Source organism: Drosophila suzukii, chromosome 3 (assembly GCF_043229965.1).
Source record: "Drosophila suzukii chromosome 3, CBGP_Dsuzu_IsoJpt1.0, whole genome shotgun sequence".
NCBI classification, from domain to species: domain Eukaryota; kingdom Metazoa; phylum Arthropoda; class Insecta; order Diptera; family Drosophilidae; genus Drosophila; species Drosophila suzukii.
The window spans coordinates 8,974,284-8,999,977 of record NC_092082.1 but is presented as its reverse complement, the minus strand read 5'-3'; the positions used below and the strand labels follow the sequence as shown (position 1 = coordinate 8,999,977).

Genomic DNA, 25,694 nt, shown 5'->3' with positions numbered 1-25,694 from the left:
TATGGAATCTAGAAGTTCAGTTTTGGGGTCCCATTCTGGAAGTCATTGGAAATACAGAAAAATCTAACATGAAAATGGGCTAAAATTTGGACCCTCTTTTAAGAGAACAATTTGAATGCAGGTTATCTGAGAATTCAATTACAAACTCATAGAGGTATCCCACGTTTAAATCGGTTTACAATGACTCAAGTTATGGAATCTAGAAGTTCAGTTTTGGGGTCCTATTCTGGAAGTCATTGGAAATACAGAAAAATCCGACATGAAAATGGGCTAAAATTTTGACCCTCTTTTAAGAGAACAATTTGAATGCAGATTATTTAAGAATTCAATTACTAACTCATAGAGGTATCACACGTCAAAATCGGACTTAAATAACTTAAGTTATGGAATCTGGAAGTGCCGTTTTGGGTCCCCATTCTGACAGCTATTGGAATTACGGAAAAATAGAGCATGAAAATGGGCTAAAATTTTGATCCTCGTTAAATGGAAAAATTTGAGTGCAGATTATCTGAGAATTCAATTACAAACTCATGAAGGTATCCCACGTCTAAATCGGTTTCCAATATCACAAGTTATGGAATCTAGAATTGCAGTTTTGGCATCCCGATGTTATAGTTTGTGGTAAGATCGTCTAGTTAAATAAAACATCCATGCTGATTTGGTTTTTAGCTTAAACGTTTTTTTATTCAGTTGGGTTACAAATTTACTCGCAGTGCACACACACACCAATGCCCGCACACACTTGGCAAGCGTGAGCAATTTGCAAGGCGCTGGCGAAAAAGGGCAACAGGAAAAGGAAACTGTCAAGATGGGGGACTGCTCTTGGGGGGAAAAGCGCTGGCTGTGAGCATCCTTTAAGTTTCCTTTCTCGCCTAGGTACCCAACCGACACTTCAATCGTGCCACGTTCGACGCTCTGCTCTGGAAAAGCGGGATGGAAAAGCGGGCTGAGGAAAAGCGAGCGTCGAGGACGAGCGGCGAATGTTGGCTGCCATGAGAAAATTACATTTTCCCCGGAAAAGCACTCAACCCGAAGACATTTTCCGTTGGCACTGGCAACTCAGTGCGGTTGATGGTGATGGTTTGATGGTGGGTGGGTGAGGGGGAGGGGGTTTTCTGCCATTTCAAGTGGGGCCTTTGTGTCCATGTGTGTGTGTGTGAGTGTGTTAGAATGTGTGTTTTTCTGTGTGTGTGAGTGCCGCTGCTTTATATCCTTTTCTGCCGCTGCTGCCTGATAACAAAATTTTCTATTTTATCTCATAAAAATATATGTAAGAAGTCCTCCACGACGAGCTAGCAACAAAGCCATAAAGCGGGAAAAGGGGAAAACCTGGAGGAAAAGTGTAAGAAAAAGAAAATTCTTTTATGCGTACTTATACATTTTTATGGAGCGATTGTTGAACGGGCTTAGTCCACAGGCTTCGGTTTCACTCGCCCACCTTTTCGGGATTTAACCTACAAGAAAATAGGGATTAATATAATACTAGAAATGATTAAAAATATGTGATCTTCACAGCAAAAAATAATATTTTCTTTTATTTTTAGGCTAATATATTTTTAGGAGTGCAGCTTTAAAAATTCTTAGCTCAGATATAATTTAATTTTCATTAAGATATAATACATTTTATTCTTAGGTTGTTTTTTATCACAAACCAAATATTTTTCTTAGTGGAGTTTTTTCATCGACCCCATCCTTAATAAACCCCTTGAGAAACAATCGATGGTCCCTTAAGCTTTTCCTCTCTCGCTCACAATTATGCGGAAACATCTTGGTGAACACAACTCTTTTGAGCGCTAATTTCCCTCGCATTTCCTTCTAATGAACAGCTGTTTTTCCACCGGCCGCGAATCTGGCGATAAAAATAAAGCCAAGAAGAGTGCGCAAAGCGAGTCGCGGAAAATTAAAAAAGAAAATGAACAACGGCGGCGTCATCAGCTGTTGCTGGCATCGTCATTAGCTGCGGAGCGTGGTGAGAGTGGGTGGAAAATGGGAAATGGAAAATGAGGTGGGACAGGGAGAGGGGAAAGCCAGCCAGCTGTGCGCTGGTGTGGGCGCAATGAATGAAAATGAAAATCGCACAAATGAAAATGAGCGCCGTGACGACGCCGGTGTTTTGCAGTGGCCAAAAAGCACGTGTTGCCGGCTAGCAAATTGAGAGCGAGAAAGGGGAAAATTAGAGAGAGCAGGGAAAGTATCACTCTATAGCGCTAATTGATAAAATAATAGATTTATAAGTTCAAAGGTTTTAAAATACGTTTGGGCATTACATCCACATGAAAAGGTTTCTTTAAACTCAGAATAAATTACTTAATTAGTTTATGTTCTAATAGTAGCGTGTCATCTAAAGTTCTTATAATATCAACAAAACAAACCCTTTAAAAAATAATAATTTAATAATGAGCATGAAATTGGAAATATAAAAATCGAAATGACAGTATGAAATGCATGTATACATTTTTGTGGGACTCTGTATCACTCATAAAAAATGTATGGAATGTGGAAATGATCTTATTACATAATGATAGATTCAAATAACTGTACCCCCATTAACACAAAGCAAAAGCAGTTTTATAATAATAATAAATTGAAAAAATTTTAAAATGTCATTAGAAAATTGCTCTACACCTGATACCTGAATCAATTTTTTTAAAATATAAAAGTTTTTTTCCAAGTATTGGTTCTTTAAAATAATTACAACGCATAATTTCGAAATGTGGTTTTCATATGGTGATTTCTGTAAAAAGAAAAACAATTTTGTTTTATTATTTTCAATTTATTTTAAAGTTTCATTACTGGAAATAATTGTGTCAATCTTCAATACATTTTGCATTGCGGTAGTCAAATGAGTTTTCCAACTCCGGGGAACTCCCGAAGGAAGCCACAAATAAACTCGAAAATTTGAACCCCATCCCCCGACTTTCCTCAGCTCAATTAAAAACCGAGCAACGCAGCCCACCACCCACTCACCCATTTTCCCCCATTGTCGTTGTTGTTGTTGTTGTGCCGGCACGTCGTCGCTGGGTCGTGTCCTTGAACTAGAAACCCGTTTAATTTAACTGTTGCTTAATTGCTGGCAGAAGCAGAGGCTGCGACGCCGACGCCGCATTACGTCATTAAGTATGCTGCCGCTTTTCCTACGGCTTTTCCGACTGCCTCTCCTGCCTCTGCCCGCGTCGCAGTTGCTGCACTGCACTTTCCGCTGCCGGGAAAACTTCATTTTGGGTAATTTTTCGCCCGTCTTTGTTTCTCATTTTCATTTTCATTCATTACCCGGCGTTAATTTCCTCGTGCCGAATGCCAAAGCGTTCCCCTCACCACGAATTTTCCTGATTTTTCGCTGCGAACGTTTGGGAAATGGAACGCAGCGACAGCGCTGCTTTTCGGGGGTTGCAATGGTTTGTAAGTGAGTGCGAGAGAGATGCAAAGTGGCGTGTGGCAGCGCGCATGCGCACTGGTCGGAAAACGCCGACTTCGCTGCCGGCGTCGCTGTCGGGCTGAACATTTTCCCCTGCTGCGGAAAACAGAAGCAGCGTACGAAAGGCCAAAGGCGAATAATGGCAGTCGGGCTCTTGACTCCCACCCACCCACTATGGCCCTCTCCCTTACTCGCTTTCCGTCTCGCTCTCTCTTCTCTTTCTTCGCAGCGACGCTGGCAGCGACGTCGCTGCCGCAGGGCGACGAAATTTGCATGCGCCCAAAAATCGGGTTAACTATATAGATAACTTTGTACAGTGCATACTGAGGAAACTGAAAATGAGAAAGTGTTCCAAAATTAAAAAACTAATATAACTGTTGAAAGTTTTATAAATTTATTTTTCTTTAGAAAATAAATAAACATCTTAAAAATTTGTATGAGTTGGTTAGGTAAAAATATTTTAAAATGTGCTTAAGTAATGTTATTATAACACAATTATAAGGCAAGCGAAAAATACGACATTTTCCTTTTTTGCTTTATAAGGACTTTTTAAATTTCGTTCCTAAATTACATTATTATTTTTACCATTCAGCATATTTGAATTCATCTAAATACAGCTTCCATGTATCATTACATCTTACAGGTTGTAAGCACACATTTAAAAATAAAATATTAATAAACTTTATTTATAAAGCAGAGAGTATCATTAGTTTCAAAAAGTTACAAGTCTACATTTTTTCGGAAAAAACCAAGGAACTAGACTTATAATGATAAAATTGAACATGTGGCTTAAGGACAATGTTGGAGCGCCTTAACTTTTTAGTGTTCTTCATTCGAGTGACCACTGTGAGATAGATATCTGTGTACACATACAAAAGTATGTGCCCTGGGCGCTGGGATGATGGGGTGGCTGGGTGGTGGGGTGCTCGTAGAAAGGGGGTGGCAGCTCGGGCATTTTCGCCGGAGATGTGGAGTGGAAGCTGAAGGCTTCAGCAATATTGCTGTATTTTTGAAATTCCAATTTGCATATTTTGATGTGCGTCGTCGACGTTCGACGCTTCCACTCCCCGTTCGCCCCTTTTCGCCCCTCAGCAATTTTCGCAATTTTATCGAATGCGCCCTGGGAGAATTTCCCGGCAAATGGCGCCTCCAAGTAGGCAATACTTTTCCTCAGGCCAACGAGCAAAAATCAGTGAAAATTTCACACTGGAAAAGAGACAAATGATAATTAAAAGCGGAGGAAGAACAACCACCAGTTGATTCACCACCGCCGGTTCATTCACCTCTTCATTATGCTAATCAAGAAAAAGAAAATACCACAAGGAAAAGCCGAAGTCGCTGCCAGCGCTTAATGAACGCAGCAGAAAAGCGACTGCGACGCCGACAGCGCGAAAAGCAAAACAATAACCGCCGTCACCTTGACCTTGAAACCCACATTTAAAATAATTCACTCCCGGCAGCTTCATCATCATCACGCTTTTCCAGGGAGAGGAAAAACAGAGACACCGAAACCATTATCTCATCAACGAAAATGAAAATGAAAATGAGCGCAGCTCCCTCACACCAAGGCAGCCGGGAAAAGGCAGCGCAGTCGGCGTCGCAGTCCGCTTCAGTTGGGAAAACTCCATTATCACACGGCGATAAAATTCGGAAGTCAAATCGTCTGGCAATTAACTGATTAATTTAAAAGTCACTAATAAGTTAAGATCATCCTTTCCTTAATTTGGTAATAGATATAAATTGACTTTAAATAAAGTTACAATTAACCTTCAGTTAAGTTTTCTTAGTTTGTAAATTAAATATCAAGACTTAATCTTTAAAAAGAATGTGCTTAATTAAATTTAAGATTAAAATTGTTTTGCTTTATTATTTTTTTTTTTTATTTGATTGCCATCAAGATATTATTTTAAACCTAAAGACAACTTTGAGGGCCGTTTTCTCAACCTCCTGTTAAACTAGAAAGTATGCACATTCAGAGTTTAGCTCAAATGCGAATGAGAAAACGAGCCTAAATATTTTAACCACAACATACATCTCTTCTTATTAACCTAAGTTATTTTTTAAAATTGATATACATAAAAAAATACTTAAAAGCTATATTTTTAAGTTAATTTAACTTACTGATATTTAATAAATTTGTAGTTTTCTAGTGAAATATATATCCTAATTTCTCTCCGTGCCTTTGTTCACTGCCATTCATTTGGCGGGTGTAGAAAAGTGGGCCGCGCTCTCTTGCGGCTTTGGCCCCAAAAACAAACTAACGAACGCCGACGCCGACGCAGGACGACAGCAGCAACCAGCAACCCGCAACCGGCAACCTGCAACACCAACAGCAGCAACATCGGGAGCAGCAGCAGCAACAACAACTCCTCGTCGAGTGGGTTGCAAAGTAAATTTTTAATGGGCGAATGAAATTATAGCCCCACCCAGAGGAGGAGGAAAAGCTGTGGAAACTCTGCCGGCAACGAGATGAAATAAATGAAATGAAACAAGCGGAGCCCAGCAGCGAGGAAAAGCGAACGCTGACTAACTACCAACTTGGCTCATTTTCACAGCAGCAACAGCGATGACGTAGCGGCTGCCTTGCCTCTTAATGCAACAGTTTTTCCTCGCCACTTTGCCACCCACTTCGGTGAACTCATTTCCACGGGGCTTCCCCAGACGCAGCCTTAGATGTTGTTGCATTTGGCCTTGCAGCGTCTACCAAAACGAAAGCGAAATTAAAATGGCACAAGAAATTAATGGGCTACGTGGGCGGGAAGTCGAAGTTAGATGGGTGAAAAAACAAAGGAAATGCTATTTATTTTCCAGGATTTATGATCCACCAAGGACACATTCCAGTTAATGGGAACATTTGCAGCACCAAACTATTTGCGAAAGTTTTTAAATGGGAAAAGGAAATGCGGTTTGTTTCTAAAGAAGTGAATTAAAGTAAAAATAGTTTAGATAGATGATAAAATAGACGATTTAAAGTCTTAATCTATTGTGATCCTTGAACCCATATAGACATCGTATTATCTCTTCAATTATTATTGCTTATACACATCCTATTATATTATTTTCCACTTCACCAATCTAATATGATTGGATAGATTACCTTATCTCCCCCACTTCTCATTTAATTACTCAAATATCTCATCTTCGCTGCGACAATCACTCATGGCCAAAGAAAGACCCCACTTCCTTTAACAAGGACAATCAATCGACAATATCAGAAGTCATTCAATCTATACATTTTCCAATCTTACAGAACCAAAAGTCATTGGCTGACTTGAAAGCTGAAAAGTCAGAGAAAGAAAGGCGGCAAAAATCAGGAACCCAAAGCAATTGACAAAAGGATCAGCAGCGAACAGACCCGAAAACTGACCCTTTTACCATGGCTGCCAATTGGCAAATGAAATTCAGTCGAGTGCAACCGACAAAAAGAATGGAAATCCAGCTCACCATTTTGTTGCCTTTTGCTGCCCGACTGGCGTTCTCTGATTAGAATCGACTGTGGACACGCATCGGTGGCATTGAATGGCCAAAGGTTGCCCAAGTGTCAGCACATATAGAAATGTTCGGATGCAGAAAGTTAGGAGTGAAAGGTACCTATATATTATATATAAAATATTAAATATATATAGGGAAAATAGGGATTTAATTTAAGTTTATTGTATCTCAAATATATTACAAGGTTTATATTGAAAATATTCTTTAGCTCTTAAAAATAAGTAATAATTTTTATCGAAGAATTTTCTTTTAAACAAAATATTATGTCGACCATTTTGATATTTTATTAATGTTTTTGAAATTTTTAGTTACTTTAGTTTAACCAACAAATTTAATGAAATAGTATACTAACAAGATTGTTTATATATGTTGCTCATCACCTAATAAAATCTTTGATTTCCTACACTTTTTTTTGCATTACTTATTTTCCCTTAACTGTATTTGTCTCTTTAAATATGTATATATTTCAACTGATATTTATGCTTAATGGTTTTTACTTTTGCTCTTCACTCCAAAATGAGATTAAAGAACATTGACAACTAAATGAAAAGCTCCTTTTTGCACCCAAGCCATTTCGGGGTGTATCACATGTATTTTTTTTGGGCAGAAGGAAAAATGGCAAATTTCCAGTACATTAATATGGCAGCCGATAAGGCAGCGGTTCGCCAAAAAATAAAAAAAAATAAAAACGGGGAGAAGGGGGCGTGGCAGTCGGGCTACATGTGTGACATATCGCATGACATTCAGCGCGTTGAATTTTCAAAGAGTTTTTTTCGCAGCCATCTCTCCCTTTTGGCTTTCATTTTTTTATTTTTGCTGAATTTTGCTTGCCTCGAAATTGAATAAAACAACCTGAAATGACAAACGAGACCGCGTTCGTGGGGTTGGGAAATGTATGCTGTTGTTGTGGGTCAGGGGGTGGCAGTTGTGCATGTGTGCGTGAGCACGTGTGCACCCGTAATTTTCCATTTGTGAACTTTTCCCTTTCTTTCGACTGTAGATTTTCACGCTTCCGGCATTGATGAAGCTGCTGAAGGAGTCGGCGGCGGCGGCAGCAGCAGCCAGCGGAAAATGCTGAAAAACCAACAGCAGCCGCAGCTTGACAGCCAGATAGACGTAACAACAAAAACAACGAGCAGGAAAAACTACAACAACCACTCTAACAAGCTCTCTCATTGCGTGTGTGTGCGTGCGTGAGGGTGTCAATTTGCAAAAAGAAAAAAGAAAGTATAAAGAAATGGAAATACGCAAAGCGCGACAGGCAAAAATCGAAGTTGAAAAATAAATGGAAGACAATTTCGTCAGGGAAAAGTAAAAAGAGCGGGAACTACACAAAGAGAAAAAATGTGTAAAAGGTACCATAAGGCAAGCTACACGTATCTCAACTTTTATAAGAATGAAAACAAAATTTCCCCTATACATAAATGGTTCATTCAATATATGAGAAATTACATTTATTGAATGTAGCTAATACCCCACAATACAGTTTTCTTTAAGCTTCCGTATGGGTAGAACAAATAATCTTGGCATCATTATATGTTTCCTGATGGATGATTGTTTTTAAAGATTTTAAAGCCCTTTAAGTCGGCTTATAATTCCATTACAAGATTAATGAACATTTACATTTTGAACAGAATTTTCATTGGGTACAACTTTAATGGACTTAATATTAAGAACCTTTTTTATTTTAAAGATATATTTTTAATTTTGTAAGATAACAAGCACTTTGCTTGATTTTTTTAATAAATAATATTTAAAAAGAAATTGTTTCATATGCTTCTTTTAAATTTAGAAATATTTGCTAATATATTTCTTTGAGAAAATGTTTTCCAAAATTTTGAAGCTAACAATATTGATAAGCCCCATATACATATATACAAAAAATAATGAATATTCTTTTTGGTGTTAAAAAAAAATATAAGTATTATCTTTCTGGTAGACTTTGTAATATTTTTCGGTGCATTTAGGTGGATCCTGGCTCTACTGGGTCCAATGGAGGGTCCCGTTTGTTTATGCGGCCTATATGAGTTCTAAATAAAAAATGGCTGCCAAAGGCAGCACATGTGTGTGTATGTTTCAGAGTGTGTGTCTGTGTAATAAGATATTTTAGTGACTTGTGTCACAGCGCATGCAAATCCATCAAATGTGTAGAACCCCCCAGCGTCCCTCTGCGAGAAGCTCCCTTTACTTATTTGTAATGGGATCACAAACACACTTCAATTTCATTTGTGACGCTTTACGCACAAACACACTGTCAGCCGAGGAGGAGTGGGGGATTCCCCGGGCAAGATGAGAGCTCGGCAGAGTCAGCGTATCAATCACAAATTAATGAGATGTGAGTGCCGCACAGTTTCTGCCAAGAAGAACTCCAAACTGACAGTTTGCCATTTTGAGGAAAAGCTATTGGGAGGGGGGTGGAGAAGAGAAGGGAAATGCAGGGTGGGGGTGGCGATTTTCCCTCTCATGCAAATGCTTCGCCCATCCAAATTACATACAATTCATCACATTTCATTTGGCAGAGTCGATCTCCGTCTCCACCGATATATCTTTCTATTTCTGTTTGGGTTTCGGTTTTGGGTTTGGGTTTCCGTTTCAGTTCAGTTTGTGAGGCTGCTCCTGCTGTCTTCGGGACCTGGCCAAATTGGTGGCCCGGCATTTAATGGGCTTTGCGACAAAGGCCCTCAAACGAGCTTTGTGCCATCCGAATACTCAGAGGCACCTATGTGTCTGGCTTTGTCTGCCCAATTTGTAGCAAATCCAATTGCCTGATATGCGCACATATAAATAAGGTAACGTTATAGCCTTGAAGGATGTCAACTGGAGATGGGATGGGATGGCCTCTAATAAATTTAAAGGAAATGTTAGTTGGCAATCAAAGGTTTGGAAGGTAATCGTTCCAGGCAATAAATGTTTTTTCAGTAATAAAAAATATATAACTCTTGATTTTATTTACCTAGTATATTCTTGTTTAGGATTGTGGTCTTTGTGGTATTATTATATTTATAAACTAATTTCAATAGTAGTTTCACTTTGAGTAACTCCTTTAAATCACCATAAAATGATCCAATATTAGAACAAGGTAGTAAATAACCAGAACCCCAGTTCAATAACTTAATAACTATCTTTTCTACCTTAGCCAAAGTTGCTTGTCATGTTTTTGATAGGTAAGACACCTTTAGCTCCCCAAAACTTTCGCCTTATTCCAGAATCTCGAAGAATTTGCCAAAGTCTTGGCAGCAGCCACAAATTGCGCAGCGTCATAAAATGTAAAATTTTCAATTGTCTGCAATCTGTGTGCGAAGCAGTGTGTGAGGAGCTCCACTTGAACCCCAGTGAACTGCCGGGGGATCCCCCGGAAAAGCCCGGAGAGCCCGGAACCCCCCTTCTACCACTCCCCCCTTAGATCTCCTACTTGAGTGGCCAGAGACCAAACATTTTTATGGACGCTTACAGTTTGGCAACCGTTGGCCGCTTACATTGTTCACATGCTGCCGCCGAAGTCACTAACTTGGCTGAAAGGCAAAGTATTAGAAATACAATAAAGTCGAGTCAAAGTGAAAAGTTTTACGCAGCGGCTGCCGCAGCTACTGCGTATTTTCCACCCAACCCCCGCCACCCCCTTGGACCAACAAAGAAATTGAGTAAAAAATGCAGGAAAAGCGAGGAGAAAAAAGTTTCGCAAACAGCAAAGTTTGCTGGCGCCCGATGAGAACTACCTTTGTCGGGGAAAATTTGAGGTGCGGGGGAAAATGGGAAAAGGGGCACCACAAAAGCGCTACCACAAATAACTTTGTTTGCCACATATGAGGCGGTGCTTTTCCTCTCTTCCATTTTTTTTTTGTTTGAGGCGCGGCTTAAAAACTTTTAACAATGCACCAAAGCTGCCAAGTGATTTCTTTCATATTATTAACTTGGGCTCGAGGAGTCGGCTCATGTGAAGTGGCCACCAGTGGAGGAGCAGCCACTGCATTTCGCATTTCAGCTACTGGGACCACTGCTCGAGGAGGAAAACTCCCGACTTTCCCAACTTTAACCCTCTCGAGGCACTGCCACTTGACCGTAAAGGAGTCACGCATGCGTGCGGGCCAGTGTCATTTCCATAGGGGAATTAACACTTGAAGAAAATTTGAGGACTTTTAGAAACTTGGAAAATTGTCAATAGAAGTCTATATAGCATAAAATATAACTTAACATACAATTTTCACATCAAAAATGAATTCAATATAAAGTGAATCAAAAATTCGAGAACTTTAAACTCTATTTTAATATTATTTTGTAGCACTATTGTATGTTCTTCCTCTTTTAAAATGCGATAATATATATTTCTGATCTTTAGTAAACATTGTAATAATTAATCAAAATTTTTTTGAATTATTTAACCACAATTAACATCATAAGAAATTTAAAGATCGTTTTAGCATTATTACATCTATCTAACCCGAATGTATTGTGATTCACTTTATATTCACTAATATATTTAGTTAATAATCTGCAACTTGTATGGTATTTTTCGCAGTGCTGGATCTGGCTTTCCTATATCTCTGGCCATCTGAACCAACACCATCTCGATCTGGCAACCAACACGCTCGAGCTTCACGCACAAACTGAGGATCTGCTAGAATCGCAGAACATCTGTGAAGGGTTCGCTGCCTCAGTCATGCAAATCGCGCATAAATTCTAATTTATTCAGCGCGGATCAGAGGGTTGCCCTCTACCCAGAGCTATAACTCTAACTCTATGGGTATATCCTCCGCCCAGGTAGAACAGGCTCCTGGGCCCTCAGTTTTTTTCACTTTTTCGCCGAGGCGTTTACGCAGGCGCATAAATTACCCAGCAAGAGACCTCCGAAGGCAGCGGTTCAAACCCCTTTCGAGAACCGGGAACTGGTCACGTAATGCCCACATCAATCTGTCCTCCGTCTCCTTTTCACTTTTCTGGAAGGCGTTCTGCTGGGGATTTTCGCCGGGCATTTGGTTATTTTATTCGGCTTATAAACTGACAAATTCGGTAAATGCCGGCTGTCATTTGATTGATGAGCTGGCGTCTGAATTTTGTGGCGGCTTAAGGCTCGCAATATTTTTTTTGCTGGGTCTTTTTGATGATGGGTTAGGCCAAGCGGTAGTCAAATGAGAGGATAAAACGGGGAGGATCCAGAAATATATAGCGAGGGCAGAAAGAAAATAGCTTGAATCAAAATACAACACAAATTTTAAGGATATTACACAATATTGAAGAAAGAAAATTGGTACCACCTTACTTAAAATGTTTTATAAAACATAAAAATCAGTACATTGCAGGTTGTTTTTGTGTAATCGTATGTACCCAAACAATTGTATAATTTAATCAACAAAAGAGTCGACTATTGTTGATTTTCAATAGCATAATACCTATTATTTTTGTTTATTTAAAGTACCACAGGTTTTCCTTATTTTTGTTAGCAAGCCACTTTACCCCTTCACAAAACAAACCAAAGAGTCACCCAACTCTCGGTGACATCGAGAACGGCACTTGAAATTTCATGGGCAATTCAATGCCAAAATCCCTTTCACCCAACTCTACCCGTAAAACTAAAAATCTAAAAAAACTAATAAAATAGAGGATACGTAAAACAGCATGTAAATGTGTTGTTAAATGCGACGGCGACATAAAGAAATATTGGCATAGCGAAAAATCCAAGTTGGCGGGCATAAATCAACAATTTTTATGCAATTGCCAGCGGATAGCAGAGCACTAACCCCATTGATCCGCAAAATCGGAGAAAGGGGAAAGGGAAATCATCCTCAACATATGCCAGCCCATTAACATGCGATTGTCAGTTCGGTTGTGATTCGGCATTATGAATATTCATAGCCCGGCATTGTTTGGAATCGGCGTAACGTAAATTAAAAGGCAAATTTATAATAATGCCCGAAAGCCACGGGGACAATGGGAGATCACAAAAGGGGTTATATCTGATAAAAATGCTCTATCTCTTCGCCCAGAAAGCACTTTCGTCGTTCCGAGGGGCAAATCGGCAATAAATCGCCTTCAGACAATGGTTATGGTAAGGGGGAAAAAAGGGTTTCGAGAGCATCCTATCTCCTGTTTGCTTTCGCTTACTCCCGATTTTATTGACAATAGGGGTAGTAAAAAATACCTGACTTTCCATCGCTTGCCACGCAAAAACATTGAACTCATCGTGTCGAGTGTTTGCGGTTGGTATAGGTTTCTGTTTTTTTTTTGGTCTCTGGATTTTTTCTGGGCCGCACTTAATTAGACTTTTATGGCAAACTTTCAATACACATTTCATGCTCAAATTGCTGATGTGGGATGGGTTCGAGGCCCCTGAAATCTCTCTCATCTGCATACAAAATCTAGGCCCGCATGCTACATCGTTTCCTTGGCTACCTGAAGCGAATTCGAAACGCTTTTGTCTTTCGTCTTCACGGTTCATGAATTTGATTGAGGATTTTATGCTTTGCATTCAATAATTTTACGCAGCTTCTTCTCATTCAACACAGGAACCGGAAGTTGCCCCCCGGAAATATATCTCTCAAGAGATTTTGTTTTTCCTTGTTATGTGCTGCGCTCTGAAAACTTTTTCAAAAAAGTGAAAGTGCAAAAAATTGGTAGAAGTTTTGCAAGTAACGCACTTGACAGTCACCTTGGATTGAGTTGGTTAATGAGGAGGGGGATATTGGAGAGGATGGAAAAAGAATCTTTATAAGTTCATTGATAACTTCTTTCTTTAACTTGTTTTTTGAAATATTTCACAGTTGATTTTCAGTAGGCAATTGAAGAAATTATAATCTTACATATTATTAACATGAATATTATTCTAATAATTTAAAAAGGGGAAAATAGGGGGTTATTTTTAGGTAGTATATTCAGGAGCTGAAGAAACTCAGCTACATGCTTACAAGTAGTATGAAATTTATAAAAAATATTTTTATTTCAAAAGGTTAACACTTTAACATAGGCATCCTAGGTGAAGAGACGAATAAATCTGACAAAAAAAGAAAACAGCAAAATAAAACAAACTAAAACAAGGAAGAACGCTATAGTCGAGTACCTCGACTATCAGATACCCGTTACTCAGCTATATGGAGATATGCAAGCAGCAAAGCGAGATTAAAATGCGCCACCTACCGGCGGTATACAGATTTAAGCGTTATGGGCGTTAGAGTGGGCGTGGCAAATTTTTTTTTGGATCAATCGATAGGTATCTACGAGACCAATACATTTCAGTTAAAATTTTTTATCTAGCATGAAAATTGTGGGCGTCACAGGTTTTCGCGGTTTGTGGGCGTTAAAGTGGGCGTGGCAAACTTTTTTTTGGGTCAATCGATAGGTATTGATGAGAACAATACATTTCAGTTAAAATTTTTATTCTAGCATCAAAGCTGTAGGAGCCACAGTTTTGGGCGGTTTGTGGGCGTTAGAGTGGGCGTGGCACTGTGCCGAAACAAACTTGCGCTGCGTAAGAAGCACAGGAGTCTGCACGCCAAATCTCCATAGCCTAGCTCCCATAGTTTCCGAGATCTCAGCGTTCATCCGGACGGACAGACAGACGGACAGACGGACAGACGGACATGGCTAGATCGACTCGGCTAGTGATCCTGATCAAGAATATATATACTTTGTGTGGTCGGAAACGCTTCCTTCTGCCTGTTACATACTTTCCGACGAATCTAGTATACCCTTTTACTCTACGAGTAACGGGTATAATAAGGAAATTCCAACTGCAGTTACAGTTGAAACTTGGAGATAAGCCCCAGCAACTCCAACTGGAATATTTAGAGATCCTGGGGCAGAAAAAAACCCCCAGTTGCATGAGCAACATCAAGCAAACAAGCAGCAACATCAACATCCACAGGAGCAACATCAACGACATCTTAAGCAACATAATGAAATTAAGCCATATTGTGCTGCTTTTCCGACTTCGTCTCCCCAACCCACCAACCCCCTCCACTTTCCTCCGGCATTTAACTGCTGCTGTGTCTTTGGAAAACGCAGGAAACCCAAGAGAAATTCGTGTACGTGAAAATGAACGCCCAACTTTTCCCAGCTTGACTCATTTTCATTTTCATTTTCCCCCCGCATTTCCCGCCCAGCATTTGTGTGTGTGTGTGTTTCGGGCGCAATTAATTAAAACTTTGTTGGGGTTGGTTATGGTCGTGTTCTTGTGTCCTTGAGGGGGTGGTGGGCGGTGGGTGGCTGAAGTCTGCTGGCGGGGAAATTATGTCAAAGTGTCTGGCTCAGTTTTGCTCCTTCCCCCAGCTTTTTCTTCGCTTGTCTGGGGCGTTTTGTGGGAATTCCCCCAATTATTTCGACGTCGCCGTCGAGAGCTTAATTTGTTTTTACTTTCAGTCGGGCGTTGGGAAAGTGGGTGGTTTTCTGTTTTTCCTCTCATTTTCTTTCGGTGGCAACTTGTTGCACGGCCTGCCTTGCCATTTAATGAAATCAATTATGATGAGGAGGACTGATGATGATAAAAGCAACTGGTGGCTGATGAAAATGAAATGCCACTTGCTGTAGCTGCCACAATTTGTCAACTGGCACATCACAACAGCAACGCACGGCACTATGTCCTTAATATTCCCTCACATCCTGCGAATTGAAGTGGCTCGTTCCGCTTCCCTTTGGCTGAAATTTCAATAAGCGAACAATGGCCTGAATTCTGGGATTGGTTGCCTCTCCAGCCGCCTGCAAATTGTCATTCAAAATTCATGCAGAGGCACCAGTAAAAGCATCCTTTGGCAGGCTCTCGACTCAACTCACACATGCAGATGGTGGCAGCCCTTGGAAATGTCTTGAACACAGGGAAAAAATTGGGTGATTCGCATTTATGGATGGCCATTTTCGAGGCCTAATGGTCAGCGGAGATTAAAGTTGGCTAAGGAAAGGGGGCTCTATTTTACTTTGAAACGAAATTCAAGAGTTCTTTGGTAATAAACTGACTTTTAAATTCATTTTAGAAATATATAAATATTACAGATAAATGTTTTGTGATAGTATCTCTTAATATTTCATTTAAAATATTAATTTTAAAAACATTTCTGCCCGTGCAGTGCACATCCATACAATAAAAAAACACACATCCTGTGCGACACATTCAATTCCACATTCCTCTACGTGCCCTTAGCCATACCCCCCCTCCTCGACTCGTCCTTCAATCGCCCCCTACTCGAACCCCTTTCACCTTTGTCAACATGCAGACTCTTCACTGTACTTTGATTTTTATTCATTTCCCGCTCGCTGGCATCGACAATGACGCTTATTATGAATTCTTTGTGATTTCGCGTGTGTTTTTTTCCAGCTCCCGTGTCTTTTCATATTTTCAATATCTTCGACGCCCCCCTAGTCAATTGAAATAACTCGCATGATGATGATTGTTATTCAAATGTGATTTCGCTTCTTATGCTCCTCGCATTCCCATGCATCCTTTGCGCCAGCCTGTGTTTATCGTGTTGTTTGCTTTACATTGTGTATGCAAAAATAATTATTTATATTGTTGCATTTCAAAGGGAGGGGGGTCCAGAGTTTGCGAACTCGAGCTGAAGGAATTTTTAGAATTTTTAATTGTTCTCAGAACGATGATTGATGGAAATTGAAATCGACCTGTGTATTTTCTGGCTTTGATATTCTCGGTATTGATGAATTTATTTTCTTTGATGTTAAAAGGTTAAGTTTTATTACAGAATTTTTTTTTTAAATTCTAATATCTAATACTCTGATAAGAAAAATTTCTATGCATGTTCATAGGCTACCATAGATTCTAAAATTGGATTCCCTTGCCAACTTATTGATCCCATCAACCTCCGTATCATTTCAATCCATAACTCAGGTTGGCATTAAAAATGAAGCAAAATTTGATGACCCCCATCATGATTCATGATGTCGACGGAATATCTTAAAAATTTACACTAAAAAAGGGCAGGCCAAAATAAAGAGCACGAACCGAGCGTTTCGCTATCGATTAAACCTTTCTTTGATGGGCAAACCTTGAACCCAAATCGGTATTCGAGCAGCATATAGATATGGGGTGGGGTACACCCCCATTGTTGTGTGAGATCTTCGGGGGCGGCGGCTGTCATCAAAAAATATTGTATTGTTATTATTTTATTTTTATGTGGCAGTGTCGAGGACGCTGGCTGATGGTATTTGCATAAGGATGCCATGCTTGTGGTCCTAAAGGTCCTGGTCGGAGGTCCTGAAAACCAGCAGCCAGAAAAAAAATGTTGAAATAAAAAGCGTTTTGTGTTCGTTTCGCTTGCTTATTTCGCATTGTAAATTTTTATGCTAAAACGGGAGTGTGTGTGTGGGTGTGTGAGTGTGTGTGTGGGGGTCCTGCCACACCCCCTCCCCATCCTCCGCCCCCTTTTCAGCTGCCTAGCGAGCCAAGCAATCACACACATTGTAATTGAACACACACGCTCGAACGCATTTTGTTTAGATTTCATTTTTTTTCTGTGTGTCCTTGTTGCTCCCGCTCCTTTTTGGTCCTTCTGCTTTATTCTTCGGCGGGTTCGTCTTTCTATACGTATTTTTTGTGTATTTTTTTTTTAACATTTTGGGTTCAGGAGATGTCGACATAAAATGCAAAACAGAATTTCATTTTCGGCAGGAATGCTCTGAGCGGAGTTGTTGTTATTGGGAATGCTACAACATTGTTGAAGCATGTAATATCCTGCCAAGGATAAGGGTTGGCACACTCACACTGGCACACACACACTCACACATCTATATGAAGGACCCTCCCCACTACATCATGTATGTTGTTGACGATTTCTGCTCGACTTTTTCGTCCTTCTTCCTTTTTTTTCGCTCCTTGCGAATTTAGTTTATTGGTTTTGTGTGCCTGTATGCGTGTGGGAGGAGCTGCCCTGTACACACACATGTGTATGTGTGTGTGTATGCGTGAGTTCCCTTTTTTGGGGTGATTGATTGGCATTACGAGCTCGACATTTACATACACATTTCATTTATGCAAATGCTCGCAATTCATATTCCACAAATACTTTAGCAAATTACAATGAGCCAGCAGCAACAACAACTACCGACCGCTCTGCTCACATTTCAATTTCCAATTTTAAGCATTTTCGCAGCTAATTTCCCCTCAAGATTTGCACCAGTTAGATATCCATGCCAGATATCGGCTCTAGATCTCCCGTAATTTCCTGTCGCAGCCATTTTCGTATTTCCACACGCCAATGGGGCGAAGTGGAACGAAGATGGCCAAAATGCAGCGATAGGTGTGGCCAAGATAGTCCATCACTCCACGGCTATTCAGTTATTCATTCGGTAAGTCGGACATTCAGACATTAGCACAACCAGAACCCGGTCCCTGAAGCAGGGGCTGGAATGTCATGCCTGACGAGTTATGCTGATAAAGAGGCGTTTACGCCTAAGACGGCGATACAGTGGGTTAAAAGTATGGCTATTTGGTTTGATAATGAAACTAAAGCGATAGAACATTTTGACTTTAAGAATAATTATCAACATAATTTTAGACACAAATATTTACCTAACCAGCAGCTACTTTCAATAAATTATTATAGAAACAAATCATAAACATTCATTTTATAAAAGCTCATTATTAAATACATCTATTTATTGATAGATGTACTTGCAATACTAAAACTAAGACACTTGTATACTAAAATTTACTATAGATATTTCATGGCATAAATAGGCGACGTTATCAACAATATAAGCCAATACATTGTTAACATGGTAGTATCAAAGAATTATTGAATAGTGCCTTTTCTCATCAATCGCTGCGAATATATCATATTTAAATATGCAGTTTATTTGAACTATCCAATTTTAAGGACATATCAAGGACATACTCATGTAAGCATTTAATTATTTTTTTTTAAGACCAAAATTGTTAGTTATTCCCACTGTGCCAGCAAGTTGAACAACTTCCTCCGCTCAAGACTTGGATTTAAATTAGCATTTTGCATAAATGTTTGGCATGTCATCATAAAGCAACACAAGCACGCACATACACACACTTAATACACACATTAAAACCGCACACCCACACAGGCAGAAGCACACCAACACACTGACAGCAGAGTTAGAAACATCAAACAGGCATTTGCAGCCACACGCGGCGTATGCGTAATGCGAAATGCGAAATGCAGACATCAACTCAAAGGAATCGAAAGATTCGTCTCGTTTGTGCCATATATCTTTATTATTTTCGTTACAAAATTTCGGGGCGCGGTTTTTGCGATGTGCAGCTGGGCAAATCCGTTTTGTGTGCAATCAGCTAAAGCTATCGCAAAATTCGATCGACCAGGTACTCTAAATAATGTCTCCTAAGCATCGCACCAGAGGAAATTAATGTTCCTTTTTGGGGCTAGATTGTGGGGGGGGAGGATGTGGGAAACCTCTCGGTGATGCCTGCCACTGACGTCTGATGTCTGAGCGAGTGTGGCAGATTAATGATTTGCCAGGGAAACGTGGAGGGGGCCCAAGGAAACCCCCCGAAAATACCAAACCGACCTCATGCCAGCCTGATTAGCTTTTTGCAATGGTCATTAGTCGCTGCTCAGGAGGAATTTGCCTTTATGAAATTCCAAGAGTTGGAAGCGTATGGAAACATATAGACGTTCTACAATTGGGGTCAACACATTGGAAGTAATAAGATCTCAATAATGTCTCAAGATTAGTAGGCAAAGGTACGCGAATTCTTCAGCAATTTGTTTACGAAAATTTTTAAAAATGGTATAATAATATTATTAAAATTCAGGATATTTCTTTTGATTGATCCAAATAATTTTGAATAAAAATACATATATATTAAAAACAGTTTCCAAAGGCATTTCAACATTTAATCAAATTAACTTCTACCTTGATATTTCAAATCTATGGGTCTATCTAAAAAATCTAAATAAATGTAATACTACCCCCTGCTGTTCAAACCCACACATGCATCAGCTAACTAGGGAAATTATAATAAAAAAACTTTTCGAGAGCCAAATAACTCGAAATGCCTTTTTGATGTTGTAGAAATATTCATGTTGCTGCCAACACAACAGCAACTACAAGTTTCTCGCATTCATATATGAAGAAAGGGATCTTATAATAAATTCCAGTACGGGCAGCCGAGTTGAGGATGACGAGAAACGACAAGGATTCAATGTGAAGAAGGAAACTTTTGCCTTCTTATTTTTGCCTTTTTTGGCCAAATTGTTGCATGCAAATGCGAAGGACTTGCGAGTAAGTGTGTGTTGTAGTTTCATTAGGATTACAGTTAGCTTACAGTTTTGCCAGACCAAACCCAACCCTCCACCCCCTTGGAAACCCTCAACCCCCCTTTAAGCTGGTTATTGAGTTATGACGCATGCGAGTTGTAAGCAAAAGTGTGGGGGGAAATAAAAATTTGCTGCTTAAAAAGTCGGTAACTATACCCACGCACACATATAAAAAAAAAACACATCCGAGCAGATTTCAACTTATATATAACATAGTACCATAGTTGGATGCGAGTTTGTGTGAGACGACATAACAAAAGCTTTGGCAATAAGCATGGCAGCCCAGGCTGACAGACATGGCTCGAGAAAATCACAGCCGCCCCCCCTTGGAAAACCCCCTGCCACCGCCTCTGGCATCCCTTTGAATTGAAGTTGCAGCTGATCCATGAAAATATGTTGCATCCAGCCCGACAGCAGCAGCAACAACCAATCTCGAGTACTGCTACTTACAGCTTGTGGCTCATAAAAAAAGCGGAGTAAAAATCCAACTAACATAAAATATATAAAAATGTGCACAGAATTGAGGAGCAGCCAGTGGAGATGGGGAAATATTTGCCCAGGAATGCAATTTGGATTAGCTTAAAGTGAAGATTTCTATGGGTAAAACAACAATTGTATTTACTGTTTAAAAGGAATTTGTAACAATAACGAAAGTAATGAAAAATTAATATATTTTAAAAATGTAATTTACAAATTAAAATAATTTTTAAAATATTGAAAATTGTAAGGAAGTTTTGTTACATAAGGATTATCTTTACTTAGAAAATTACTATTACGAATGTATTATTACTTTACTATATATTATTCAGGTTGTCACAGATGATTTCTTATAACGTTTTTGAAAAGAAATCAAATCACAAGCTTTCAAATAATATGTTCAAATTTTTTTCGGATATTATTATTATTTGCATTTTGTTTAAAAAATAGTCTCTTTCAAGTTTTGATTATTTAATGCATCCCTAAGATTTAAAGACCCCACCAATCAATCCCTTCTTAAAGCATCTTCAACTCCTTGACAGCCCCATTCGATTGGTTTGTTTGTTATTGGTTATACATAAGCTTCCATTATCGATTCAGCTCTACGAATCCGTTCGTTCCCCCTTTGTTGGTAAAAAAAGAGGCAACCCCACACCATTTACCCGAGGACATTTCCTTGTTGGCGAATGCTGTTGGCATGTTGCCGCTGCATTTTACATTTTTACTTCGTTAACTTGATTTCCGCCGCCAAATGAATGCAGGCGAGAACGTTGCGAATCGCAAAAAGTTGACAGCTTCAAGCGATCGAAGCGTGTTTAAAGTTTAAATATTTGGTTACAGGGAGGCGGCGAAATTCAATTTACGCCAAACAAAATCATAATCCATCTATCATTCATCAGGCGGCGAACGGAAGGAACTTCATAGATACGCGCCAACCTGCAAGCTCAGATACAGATACAACGCATCTGTATCTGGGGGGTATGAGAAGAAGGTTTTCTGTTCTGTTCGGCTCTTATTTTTTTTTTCTTGGGGTGGGGGCCTCTCATGCCGGGGCTTTTCTTTATTTCTTTTTACATATTTTGTTACGCTTGTAAAGCTCAAATCCCCAGCGTATAAGCATTTCTACTTCAGTCGCTGCTCAGTTTAGCAGGCCCCCAGTCCCCGTTTTATTTTTATCCCCAAACTCTTACCTCTCTCTCACCCGGCAGCTTTCTCCTTGTTTGCCTTTGAATTTGACAAAATGCGTGGCTGGCATTTGCCTGATAACGTGGCTAGTACGGCCTTTAAAGCCCGCTCAACAAATGGCCAGAAAACGTTTCAAAAGCGTGGTGAGTACTGGGTCTAAGGGGTACGAACTCCCTGGAAGGTTTCTCTTTTCCTTCTCCAGGTTTTCCCATTTTTTTGTATTACTTGCAAAGGAGAAATGTGTGGGGTTGTTCGGAACATAATGGTTCTCTATAGAGAGCGGGGAATACAAGTGCGCCTGCGTTGTAACTTGGGTAAAAAAGCAGCGCTGCCAACGTCGCACACTTGACGTTTCTCCCTTGATATTATTTTATTTTGGGGGTGGCATTCAGTCTTCCAGTTCTGCCCCTGTGTGTGTGTGTGTGCTTCTGCTGCGAGGGTGTGTGTGTGAGCGGACCACAAAAACAAATGCCAGCCAGAAGTTCTGTGGGCAGTAGCTGGCGGGCCTTACGCCCGGCAAGTCTTCGTTCTTCGTTCTTCGGTCTTTGGTTCCCAAGAACACCCCCGTGTATCCCCCGGATTCTTGACGCCGACGCCTCGCGATTACTCCAATTCGTGTGCGTGCGATAAGAAAGTCGAAGTCTCGAAACTCGAGGACCACAGCCAAAGTATCTTATTGGAGTCGCTGGCAGAATCATTCCTTAACGCGACGCGTCTCGGTGCGGTTGTGTTCATAGATCCCATCTGAAATACTTAGATTCTCAGGGCATATCCGTGGATTAACAATGTGACATCGCAGTGAACTTGGACAACAAAACTTAGCTTTATTACAATTTAATTGACACATTAATTGAGCCATTCTGATGGGCTCTAAAATAAGAAATCTCAAGAAGCAAACCATATATAAATTTTAAAAAATTAATTATCAGGTAAGTGAGTGAACCAAGAAAGTGAAATTATTAGAAAGTTTTTAAGTCACAATTTTTAAAATTTTTAAGTTCCAGTGCTTTAAAAAGGTTGTTCCTTTTTTTTTTGAATTAAAATGTTTGCAATTTTTTAAACGGTTAATTTTTTATCATTTGCATATTCTACAATTGAAAAGACTCGATCATCTTATTTCAATATTTTATATTTCAAAACGATGATATGATGTTATGATATTGGCTTTATTTGATGATATGATGTTTGATATTGGCTTTATTTTCATAATTTTCTTAACTTTTGTGGAATCGTAAAAAAGAAGTGTTGGATTACTGGAAGCTATATTTTTTGATATTGTAGGCTTCCATGTACTTTTTTGTATAAAAAGTGTTTGTAAGAATACAGTTTTTTTAAGTTATGCATGCTATTTAATATTTTTGAATTTAATTATTTAATGATATACTTTTTTAAAATCGCTCCAATTGGAATTCAAGAAAATAAAATAGAATAATATACGGAAATTTCGGGACAATTAGAAGTAAATCTTAGGCGGAATCCAAAATGCGTTATAAAATAAGTGCAATCGTTAAGATTTACAAAATTGTGATTTAGCGAGTAATGGATGAGAAAGTGGTTTCAGTTTCATGATATATGCCCAAAATAATTTAAATTATTTGAAGTTATATATTTTCCAAAAATTTTTTTACACGGCGGGTATTTCAAAGTCATTATAAGCTAAAAATTTGATCCAATTAACTGATGTGATTTATCATTTTTATAAAGCACACATTTAGTGACCAAGTCACATTATGGATAGTGTTTATCTATCTATCTATTATCACTGCCACATCGCGAGTATTTTTTATTTATCCGAGTCAATATTGACATTTTAGTTAAGATCACCTTTAAAAGATCGACTGCCGTTACAAAAACACAACCGCACCAAACGAGCCAACGCGCCAAAATAACTTCACATCCTGCAAAATCAAAATCAGAGCCAGAAAACGAAAATGAAAACAAGGCCAGCCGGCGAAATAATTGCATAAATTAAAATGTTAATTATGCCAGGACTCTCGCATTCTCTCTCGCATTCTCTCTCTCTCTCTCCGTCGGCTTTTCTCACTCTCCTGGTGTGACGTCATCAAATGAGCGAGGGACAAAATGAAAAATGAAACAGGACGAAAGAGAGGGAGCGAGAGAATTAAACAAGAGGAGAAAATTTGCAGGCGGAAAAATATGCAAAAATGCGAATGGGCGAAATTAATGAGCAGTAGTAACAGGAGCAAAGGCAGCCAGGATGTTTTTGCAAGGACCTCTCGCTGCCGCAGTCGCTGCCGCTGCCTCGGTCGGCGTCGCAGTCGCCGCTCTGCCCAGACTCTGCTCATTACTCAAATGAGAAGCGCAGGACTCGTTGTCCTTGGCCGTGATTTTGGTCCTGTTCGTGCCGCCTTTTCCCCCTCGTCGCAGCCACCGTTCATTAACATAATTTTAATTTGGGTTAGTGAGACAAACGGCCGTTGAACCTGGCTGTCTGGCTGGAAAATCAGGAAATCAGGACGTGAGCAGCTGTTGGAGAGCATCAGAATTTTGCTTTTTTCGTTATATGTTAATGAGCTGAAGGATACAACCCCATAGATATACTCCTTTTTTATGCAAATGAGCTTTTTTTCGGGACTTACCTGAGGGCCTCGTTTTTTGTATAGTATTTTTTGTGTTTTTTAGGGGCTGCTGCAGCTGGCCAGGATTTAATTGCAGTACATCGATCACAACACTCGCCGGCTAATTTGCATATTTTTTTTGCAATTTTTGCCAGCTCTTTTTTTTGCATGCGCAAATTCTTTATGCAAATTCAAGTGCATTATTTGCAAATCATGTTCCGCGGGCAACTCTGCTGTCAATTACCGAATTGATTTCGACGGATGCGAATTGCTTGAGTGCTTGTCGTTAGTTGTTGGTTCGAATTTTGGACTGGGGTTGGGTTTTACTGGGTGGTAGGGATTTTCTACTTTGCCAATTATGAGCTTAGAAGCTAACAAGAAATGCTTGGGGGTAAACGGAATTGATAGCTATAAAGGGGATAAACTAAAAAAATATTATAGACCGTTAATCAGAATATGATTGAAAATAATAAACGGTATTCCAAGCTAAGTAAATATATCCTTTTAGAGATCAGATGGGTTCTAGAAATTCTGGACTTTTATAGAAATGTTCCTTTAAAACACCTTTGAATATACTAATACAAATTCTCACATTTGGTTTATGATTTTAAAAATGACAGATATATTTTAGAATGTAAATCAGTTATTTATGAACACAGAAATAAAATTTCCTAACCATCTTAAAATATAAAAAAAATATATTTGCATATAGCCCCACCTTCTCACCCTCCGACTCACATATTTTCAGAAAACACATATCGAACCGTTTCCAAAAAGAGACCTTAAGCCCCCCTTAAAATGAACTCCACCCCACAAATCGATATCCTTTTGCTCGGCTTTGTCTGATGCCTTTCGCGATTTCGTTTCGCCATCAATCGCGATGCGAAATCGTTTTAGATAAGGCCCGAAACGGCGATGCGTTGGCCATTTATGACAACACACCCATAGTTCAAATCTAAAACGTTTTCCACCCGCTGAAACTAAATGGGAAATTGCCACCCACCAAATACACACACACACACACACATGTCAGGAGGAAGACTGCCATTTTCTTTTGGCTTTTGGCAAGCACACACGCACACATGTTCGAATTTGGAGCGTTTTCTTCATCCCGACACATGAGTAAATGTTTGATGGTTGCTGTACCAATACAAATACAAACAACAACCACAGACACACGAAAATTGTGAGGGTGAACAAGGCAGGGTAAAAAAAAAGAAAAAGAAAATAGAAAAGCGTGGGACACACACATCAAGTTCGGGGGGTGGCTGCTTTTCCAAAGTGGGGTGGTTGAGTGCT

General features: G+C 39.5%; 1 long non-coding RNA gene across 1 annotated transcript; it reads right to left on the bottom strand.

The window, feature by feature from the left end:
- Positions 1–657: 657 nt before the first annotated feature.
- LOC118877430 (uncharacterized) lies at positions 658–23,722 on the bottom strand. The gene is made up of 3 exons (XR_005014299.3): positions 23,641–23,722; positions 21,822–22,560; positions 658–1,454 (listed from the first exon to the last, which is right to left on the bottom strand). It is a non-coding gene; the product is annotated as an uncharacterized lncRNA (long non-coding RNA).
- Between the last annotated feature and the right edge of the window lie 1,972 nt (positions 23,723–25,694).